The following is a 10,711-nucleotide window of genomic DNA, read 5'->3' as shown; positions in this document are numbered from 1 at the left end:
AAGGAGGAAAGGATCTGTATCTGACAGCCTCCCTCGCTTCCTCCTGGCAATGTATGTCATTACAACTTATTTATTTCAAATATTAATTAATACTTTTTCCGAAGTGAATAATCGTCTTTATAAAGCGCAGTTCCAGCAATAACTGGTACACGAAAGCACACAAAGATGTGATTTTTTTTTATTCGCGCAAACTAATCGTCACACAAGAATTAACGGAAATGTGACCAAAAAAGCGTGTAAACGTAGCTTTTAACAGAAGAAGAGACGTCGTACGTAGTTGTAATGGATTCCGTTAGTGCTGTAGATTTGTTTTGCCTCCCACTGTAATTAGAAGTTGAGCGGAATAAATGAAATCCCTCAGCTTATCATAAATAGTCATTCTTGAGTTCAGAAGGTCGCTGCCTTCTGCCCCGCCCCCTCCAGGGGTCCCCACGCCTTTATTGATCAAGGCCGCCCGGCCGCCCAGGGTGTCTGCCTACAACCACGGTACGGGATACACGAAAACAATGGCACACTGCCGCAGACTTTTGGTACAATCAATGAGGGCCCAGAGGAAAATATTCAAATACTCGTAATTTTGTCGGACCCCACTTCCTATTATTGAATGTAGCCTACAACTTTTCAATAACCACAATTATGTATATATATATACATATATATACATATATATATATACACACACACACATACATACATAATATATATATACATATATATATATATACACACACACACATACATACATACATACACACACACACCCGCATACATTACTGTAGCCATAACTGTAAGTGTAATCTGAGAATATCGCATACCTTTTTGTTCCTATGAATTCTTAAACAATCTGGAAACTCTACGATATGGTCCCCGGGGATTTTCCACGCGACGGCAAAATGATGACTAAGTCAAATTTTCCATGTAAATATTTTATATAAATATGACCTGATCTGTGCCCCATGTGACACAATGCAGCTCAAAAGTTTTTGTTTAAATTGAAAAGAAACTTCTTTACTGAGGGGGCTACAGTTTTCGAGCGTTACAAAAACTCAGGTCGCAAGAGGGGAATAGTTAGGTACGTAATGGGTAGAGGATTCGATCCCGGTTCTTTTTTCTAAACCTGTGAATTCGGGATTGTCAACAGATAATCTCGGGATAGATCCGGGATTAGAGAAAGGTAAAGAAAAGTCAGAGCATTATACAAACATCAGCTTTTTATTTATCAATTGACAAAAAAATTAAATGTTTATAAAATAATCAGTCAAAAAAGTTCGAAATTAAACTTCAACAAAATTCAACTTAAATCACTTAAAATAAACAAGCAACGTTTATCTATAACACAATAATTTAAACTTCCAAAATCAAATCAAATCAATTACACTTAAATTCCTGATATAAACGTTATTCCACTAAAGAGATCAAATTAATATTAATCATTAAACTAAAATCACCAGATTATATACGTATTGTAAGAAAAAGTAAGCTAAACAAAATTCCACTTCAAACTGCTCATAAAATAAATCGTCTACTTCTGTTTATAATAATTAAAATAAACACGTTAAAATTTCAGAAAAATTAACTTAATTACACTTCCCGCAAGAGTTCCCGTTACTATCACGTTATTTTACAGATATCAATGTTCACCTTATTAAATTAAATTACTAGATATGGTTTAAAATGACCAGATACTTTACGTCTTATTTGTATTGCGAAAATAAAATCTAAGGAATAATAACGCATCCAATGTTTCGTTTCCAAGCTTGCAAGATATTAATTTCTTGTTTAATAATTCCACTAAAATCAGTTTCTTTGGATGCGTCTACTGGATATGTTTTCATACTATTTTCGATTTGGAGCTGCAGCTTTTCTTTCAATGTTAAATCATTATTTGTAGATGTTGGTACTATAGGTTCAATTTGCATATCCTCCCCTTCATTTAAACTTTTTTTTTATGTTCATCCTATCAGTTAACGAAATAATCTGTTTTTTTTATTAACACCATGTTTGGACTTGAAAACACATCCTTTATCATCATCCAAAATTATTATTCTCATTATGAGGATTTTGCAGATAATTTAATATGCTACTTAACTCATTTCGTCGACGATTTTTTATGCGGTATAATAAATGTATCTTCAATATAGAAGCCAAAATTTAATCATTGTCGCTCAGTTGTTGAAAAAGAAACTTGAAAGTCGCATCAGCCGTGCTCAAATCGGCGTCAGAACGACAAAGTGCTTCTACGGATAATTTAACTGGGGCCAAGATATTATCTCATTGATGAGTTCAAAATCTGATTCCTCGAATTGCACAAGATTATTCAAATTTATAAGTGCTTTTTGAACGCTATTTTTTTATAAAGGCAAAGCGCTCAAAAATTGTGAATAGGCTATTCCACCTCATTTTGCATACAATCAGTAAAGTAATCTCTCTTCCATGTTCCTTGTTTACATATATATTTTTTTTTAAATATCACCCTTTAAGGATGACCGTGTAAAAGAACGAGCTACTTTACGAACTATTGTATTACGTCTTTACTATTCATTAGTCAAATCCCGAAAATTCCTGATTCCAGACATCATTATCTGAATCAGAATTGATAGGTTCATTTGCAGCAGTGTCAGGTATATATATATATATATATATATATATATATTTACATAACAAATTCCAAACGGCTTAATGAATGCCGTGTACAAAACAAATTTGGTGCTCAACATTGACAAGTTTTCCAACCTTCAGCATAACATTTGGACCATCAGTTGCTATTGTCACAATATCGGTATATCTAGTGAGATGTCGAATTCAGAAAGGCACTCTTTTAAGATACAAACACAAGTCTCGGCTGTCAAAGATTCGTCAATGCAAATGAGTTCTAAATAAAAATATTTTTTATTTGAATTAATATTTATATTCATATATATTATTAGAATTGGACGTCCATTCATCAAAACTCAAACTGAATCGTTTTCCTTCGTTTTTTAATACAGATTGAAGCTTTTATTTGATTACCTTATTTTGTGATTGTAATTGACAACACGATTGCGGATTGTTGAAGCAGATCTATGTAAATTTGAGTAACCTTTTGATAATAACAACTCTTAAATCTTTCGAAGGTACAAATACGCTAAAAGGGAAGCCGTCTAAAGCAGTCATTCGAGCTAAAACATCGTCGAGATTACATATCAGTTTTTACAAAATAGTCCGCGACCGAACTACCTTTTCCTTTCAAGGTCGGTTCTTCGCCGCTTTGGCCAAATGACGAATACACCTTTGTAGAATCTACTTTCATGGAATATTTTGAAAATAGATGATTATGTAATCCTTTGGTGGATGCTCTTAAGGTTTTCAGTATAGCTAGGCAATGCTTACATTGCGCTGTATTACCATCTTTGGGACTAAGAAGTTACTCCACGCTGTTTAAACATCTCCATCTGTTTTATGATTGACATAAAAACTTTCTTTGAATAGAGACATTGTTTACTTCTTCTTCATGAACGTAAAAAGAAACAAAAAATCTTTAAGTCTAAAATTAACACAACCTTTCAGAACTGTATAAATTATGTTTATAACTTATATTCACACATATAATATTACTTTATAACAATTCTAAATAAATTATTTCCAATAATTTACTAAAATAATAATAAATACCACTTACACGATATAATGAGTGACTTTTATACACCTTTTCGCAAGTTGTGAAGCACAACATAACCGGCCTGATCGTCGGCGAAAACGCAAACTAACCAATCAAATCAGCTGGCAAAAATAAAGGTGAAATGAGTGCGTTTCGTTATATGCAATATTTTTATAACAATTTTTAAAATTTTTGTTGATCCCGAAAATCTCGGGATTTGTTATATTTAATCCCGAAGTTTTCTGGACTGGAATATGACCGGGATCCTGGTATCGAATCCCCTAGTGGTGGGGGAACCGGTAGAGGAGTGTGAACAGCGGCGACGCCACTCCAACACATGCACTAGCGGTCGAATGGGAAGACGGCAGGGTGGGGATAGGTACGTAGCTTAGTATGCTATGTGCTAGTTGTAACAGCCGGAAGGGGAGACGCAGAAATGACGCAGCAATGATGCTACAGAATTCTCGTAACGCTGCTAGTGTTTGTCTATCCCTCAGTTTTCGTAACAGCTAACGGTTTACGCTACAATATTTATTTAATTTAAATTACCTACAATTTATTTATTCATGTGGAAAATTTGATTTGTGCACTTAACTTAAGCATCATTAATTTTTATGTGAAAAGTGAGACTGAAAATGTAAGTCATTTATATCTATACCTAATAAGCAAGAAGTTTCACTTGTCGCGCGTGGACTCCACGCTTTTCCTTCTTTTTTTGACGTGACGTCTAATAAATCGATGAACGCCGGCTGCACGCACGAAAAAGTGTCCCGTTACGCTCATTGTACGCTTGCACCGCATCTATCTCTTCCACTCGATTGGAACAACCATCGATTTGACTTTTTCGAGGCACATTAAACTTGAAACACTCCCATTCGTTTCCTACTTTTCCTATCATCGCCCTATCCTTAACAGAATAACACAGATTGGAAGAAGTTAAATAGCAAACATGTATAAAAGTTATAGTTAAAATAAGCTCCTTCGTTAAAGTAATAAACATATTTGAATTAATGAGTACAAATAAAAGTAAATTTATCAATTAAATTGTATATTTAATTTCACTACTTCTTTGTATCCATACAAAATAGTGATAATTCAATAAAAATGATTCAATTCTATTCATAAAAGTACGCAATCATTTCATCAATGTTTTGTTATGACGTTGTCACGTTAAACTATTGTCCGTAAACCGACTTTACAGACAACCAATTTTTTTTTATTTTTTTTTAAATTTTTTATTTTAGTTCTAGGGCCAAGACAGTCTAGTGTGGACCATGTGCACACCGGTAGTGGCGGGGACAGGAATTTTTTTCGAGGTAGAAGGTGAAAAAAAAAAGTAAAATTCGAACACGTGTATTTAAATAAACTTACATTACTATTGACACTAACACACCTACTTATGGGCCAACAGACGTAGCCGCAGGCGACGCGGCTTCTCATTCAGTTGAAACTGCAGGGGTTGTAAATAACTCACCTTTCATAATCCAGAATCACACACGCCTCCACTGATATTTTGCAAAATTTTGAAGTTATACTTCTTTAGGCACGTTAAGAAAAAATTATGAGAGTGAAATTTTAAGATGCGCGCGCATCACTGTAACACAAAATTAACAAGTTTGAAGCTGCGTGCGCACCATGTGATGACATTTTCACAGGAAGATGGCGGACCCACGTGTATGAACATAAACCCACATTAGGGGACATACCAAACGTATTTGGTGTGCCAAATGAAACTTTATGATAGTGAAATTACCATGGAATTTATTTTGGTAAACTAAAATAGTCATAGTAAAAAGTAAATTCCAAGGTTTAAAAAAAAAACACATTATTTTGGTATTAGGCTACATCAAATATAATAAACATTTTCCTCGTAACCTTCTGTCAGAGCAGTGGTTATACTGCACGGTCAATATGCTGAAGGGCCGTGCTTCAAAACTCGGCGGTAGGTATTTTTTTGTTTTACTTTTTTTGAAGTTATACTTCTTTAGGCGCGTTATGAAAAAATGATGAGTGAAATTTTAAGATGCGCGCACATCACTGTAACACAAAATTAACAGGTTGAAGCTGCCCGCTAAAGCGCTCATTAAGGCTCGGTTTCAGAGAAATTGGCCTGGCGGTACTCAGGCCGTTGAGGGGTGGAAAGATGAGCAGAATTCACAACACAATGCCTTACCCCCTCTGTTAAATGTGGACCCTTGAAATATATGGCATTGGAAAATTTCTCCTTCCCAACCCCAGTGCCCCATCATTACATATGTGGCTCTGGATTTGGTGCTTACATCATAATTGTAACTTATAAATGGTGAATCAAACCAGTTATATTCTTTAAAATGGATAGATATGCATATATATTATGAGCACTTCATTTCCAAGTCATATTGTTTAATAGTTTTATGTTATTCAGTTATGTACAAAAATAACAGGATCTTCAAAATTATATAGTGGGCTTAGAACCACTTGAGCAACATCTCAATGCTCATAGGAATACTTGTACAAGTTCTTGTAAGCTAGAGCACAACACTATCTCATGCTTTCACGTACTGTCTTATTTGTGACATTATTAAGCATTTCATATTTGCTTGACTAACTCAGTTTCTTAGGTAGTCATATTATAATGTTTAGTTTCCAGTATAATAATTATTTTCCAAGTTTATTAATTTAAATAAACTTTATAGACAGAACTTTTTTATGTTACCTTGTGAATTTTAGACAGATGTTAGTAAGTTTTGATTCTACAGAGATTAAACAGTGGAAAGTCTCCATTGTAGCATCATTTATACGACAGTTTTATGAAAAGTTAACTTTTTTGAAAGGTTGCACAGGATTGAATAAGAGCTAAGAGATGAAGATGGATGGAATAACTGGAGAGATTCAGGAGTTCACTGAGAAAATCAACTGGTTCATGGCACAATTTCCACATGAGAAAAATCGGTTCTAATCCATCCGGGAATCAAAACCAGCTCACTTTTGTGGGGAACACGTAATCTAACCGCTCAAGGCACAACCATTATGACCACCAGTTTATGATGGAAACGGTGATGCTTTGGTATATGTATCAGATTACCCTGTCATGGTTCACAGGGTCATATGCAAGGGGTGGGGTGAGGGAGATATCCCCTTCCCCACCAAAATCCAAAAAAATCCATCATTCCCACCAACAAAAGGAAAAAATTATAAAGCAAACAGAGAGCAAAGTGGTTCAACCCCCCCCCCCCCCCCAACCCCATTTTTTTCCCTTCCTTTTCATGCAAATGAAATTCTGCATACACTCCTAATGGTTCATGGATAAACTCAAACACATATACCATCTTTATTCTTATATTAATGTCATAAATATCAACATGGACTGCATCCAAAGTTTAACATAGCTATTTTTATTGTTTCCCCATGGTAAACTTGAAGTGAATGTCAATACAGTTTTGGTTTTAAAACATTTTTTAAAATAAATATATAAATTAAAAAAACAAAAAAAAAAAACCTTTTCCTTGTTTCACAGCATGACTAGCTGAATTCATTTTCGTTGGAATGTGTTTGTTATCTTCCTTAGCTGTGACACTATACCTACTGTATCAAAGTTCAAGTTTAGTGCTAAACCATGTAATACAATGGTCATAACCACTGCCAACAGACAGAACCTAGCATAATAAGTTGGTGAACTTTTAAAACTTTATTGTGCATGTTTTAATGAATTTTATTTCCATCCATAAAACGAATTGTTTGTTAACACATTTTCAAACACATTCCTTACAATGTTATACGAACAAAAATCAATTGAAATTGATCTCTGCAATTAGAGACAGTTGTCATGGCAGCCTGGTTTTCCAGGTAAATGGACCAATGAAATGAGGTATTGGCAGCCAAGGAAGAGCCACTGGCTGTCTATAAGCTATCTGTTAGCTCTCAGACAGTTTCACAGAAGCTTTCTGAAAACAGCGTGTTAAACATTGTGCCTTGAAGTCAACCTTTTTTTTTACTGAATTCTAACTAACCTCCATCCCTCTAGCTAGTCCTGGACAGAGACTGTGGGTGGACCACCTTTTTCTTTTGATTGCAGACCACAGTAATTGTCCCTCAAGCACCCCACCCCTGTCCACCATGGTTAGTGACGAGTGTCCACGTGGAGGGGTGACACCCACTGACCGAACATGGCGACACAGTGCTCAAAATGTCACCTGACGATGTTACCACAAAGTGCAGAGAAACATCAGTTAGCTCCAACATCATGCATGGCTTCAACCTGAAAGCCAAGACTGCCAACCAGTAACTAACACAGTAACGTGCTTCTAGTAACATCAGTACAGAAGACTGCAGAGAGATGTATACAATCCAGTATTAAACAATATCCTCTAACATTGCAGCTGGTGGGTTTCAGGAAAATATTTGAAGTAGGTAACCTATGCATTGAAGGACACCTTTACCCTTACCATTCATTACAACCAAATACAACAATTTCCCACTTTTTTTAACATCAATTATTTTTTTATATTCATTACTGGTATGCATATCAAGATTTAATGAATTAATATTAAAACATATTGTGATTCAATCAATGCATACTGCAAAAAAAGCTAAACAAATACTGATGAAGAAATTCTTCAAAATAGTAAATATCTGTTTTAGTTTTCAATAATGTTGCTCACTGCAAGAAACAACATAGTTTAATTTACGTTCTGGCACGAGCATGGTAAATTATATAAAATTGGCATTAATCTTGTAGGTAACTTACTTTCAGCAATTAAGAGTGTTTAGTTTAACTTTCATTCTGAATGGCTAAAATAAAAATAAAGAGAAAGCACCATGATATAATTTTTGATATTCATTGTGTGTATTTACTCATATCCATGAAATTTAATGTTAAGTTATGGACCAAAGGAAACTCTGTAAGTGTGAAGTAAAAGTTCTTTAAGTGATTTACTAAGATAGATTCCCTTATCAGTAAAACTGATAAGATTGTGCAAGCACCACAGACACACATATGATAACCGCTGATTATGAGACGACCTTGAGCTGACAGGATGCGGTAACAAACACCAGACACACCGCTTGCTCGGTGGAGCAATATAAGTGCCGGCTACGAGACTGGTTGGCTTCTCTACCTGTGTAACATAGTTAATACATTACAGTACGAATTAGCGGAAGGTGCGAGGTGTGAAATATGTTAGGCCGGCCCTCTTGTACTAGCTCGTTAATAACCTGCTAATGTACGCCTCAGACATCAGGAACCATCCGTAGTGGTCAGGATGTATAACAGTAAACCAGTACACTAACCTGAATAGACCATACAAGTATTCAAAGGCCATTTAAATCATCTAAAAAGGCTAAAGAATGGAAATCAGGTCAACATGTGGTAGATCATGCTAAAATCATTACTTAAGGACAGTGGCAGCCCTAGACTTTGTGGGGCCCTAGTATTTTTAGAAAGGAGCCTTACTGAGAGGATTATGGAACAGCCCTTAGAGTAAAAGAAAGTTGGGGGGGAATAGGCAACCCTAAGAAAATTTGACAAAAAAAATCCTTGAAACACTAATTTTAACTCAACCAGGAACTTAAATTTATCTCTATTTATACCATCTTCCTCATCAACATTTTAGTTTTACATTTATAGCCCAAAACCCTTGTCTGATATATTATTAAAACCACACTTAGTATCATTTAGAGGCACAAATAAATATATTTTATACAGGACATCATATCACTCGTATCAATACGTAATGTCATAGGTAAGTGCAACAATGGGGTAGCTGCGGAACTGCATCTTTTCACCATACATTGGTGGCACGCCACTGGTATGAACTAGAGGCACTTCTGAATATGCCTCCTTGTTACACCACAAAATAAATGTGCATGAATGGCGTGAAATAGAGGTGGATCCTGAAATGCTAGTAGGATGCAAGTACCAGAATTCTTGTAACTTGAGTACGGCTGTATGAATATGCATTGTTCTGGCACAAATGCACCAAGTTTAGCAAAATTTGCACTCAGGCAAACTTCAATTTTATTATCTTCTTATGAAAAACATAATACACTTTTCTGAGATATGAATATTATTTCAGTAGGTAGACATCTATTGAACAAATATGCAGGTCCAAAAATGTTTGCATGTTGTGATTTACAGAAACATAAATTAATAGTGGCCTAGCTTTAGCAAGGTGCTATAGAGAAATTCTATTTCTACGACCATATTAGTGGTTTATAACGACAAAACAAGAATTTTATTTTCATAATATAAAATAATTTAATTCTAAAAGTGTTTTCTGAACAAAATTTCACCACTGAAGGTTATTTTCACAGTCTCATTTTTGTCCAAAGAAAACAAAAGCACAGAGTGATGCAAAATATGTAACATAATTCATAAGCAAATTTATTCATATTCAAAAGTTTCTTATGAAAAAAATTATAATTTTGAAATGCAATAGGAATTAATTTATGTTAATAGACATCTCAAAAATATCATCATTCCATAAAATTGTAAATACGGCCACTCTAGGTGTAAAACAAAAGTATGAACAATAAGTTGTGAGTGACCCATTGCGATGAATAAAATGAGTTGAAAATGTATCTCATGCCTAAAACTGAGAAAATGTGTGTACTATTGTGTATTGTTTGTGAATTGAAAAATATCTGTCTTTTAAAAATTCTTATTAAAATGAAAAAAATTATGCTATTTCTAGTTTAGAATTTGAGGAATTATTAGTATTAATGATGTTATATTACATGCTAATGTTCTTACTTGTAGCACAAACTAAATTTGAGTTTTTGTTCACAGTAATAATCAAATAACAATGGCTTTAGACACTTTTTGTTAGCTTAATATGTTGAAAGTAAGTCTCCGCACATATGCCATACTCCAACAAAAATATGTAAGAATAAATATGGGCTTTGAAGATTGAAGGAAAAATATAATGCCCATCCTCCCCTCAACAAAAAAAAAGCGCTTACGGCACTCATGCTCTTAACACCTCAGAAGTCACAATGTTGAAGTGAGCATTTCAAAGATAATTTATTTTGCCTATAATATTTACAATCAAAACATTTTAGATAAATATTAATTTTTCACTCAGCAAACTTAAGCAT

The sequence above is a fragment of the Bacillus rossius genome, chromosome 1 (genome assembly GCF_032445375.1).
Source record: "Bacillus rossius redtenbacheri isolate Brsri chromosome 1, Brsri_v3, whole genome shotgun sequence".
Classification (NCBI taxonomy): domain Eukaryota; kingdom Metazoa; phylum Arthropoda; class Insecta; order Phasmatodea; family Bacillidae; genus Bacillus; species Bacillus rossius.
This window is presented reverse-complemented; position numbering follows the sequence as displayed.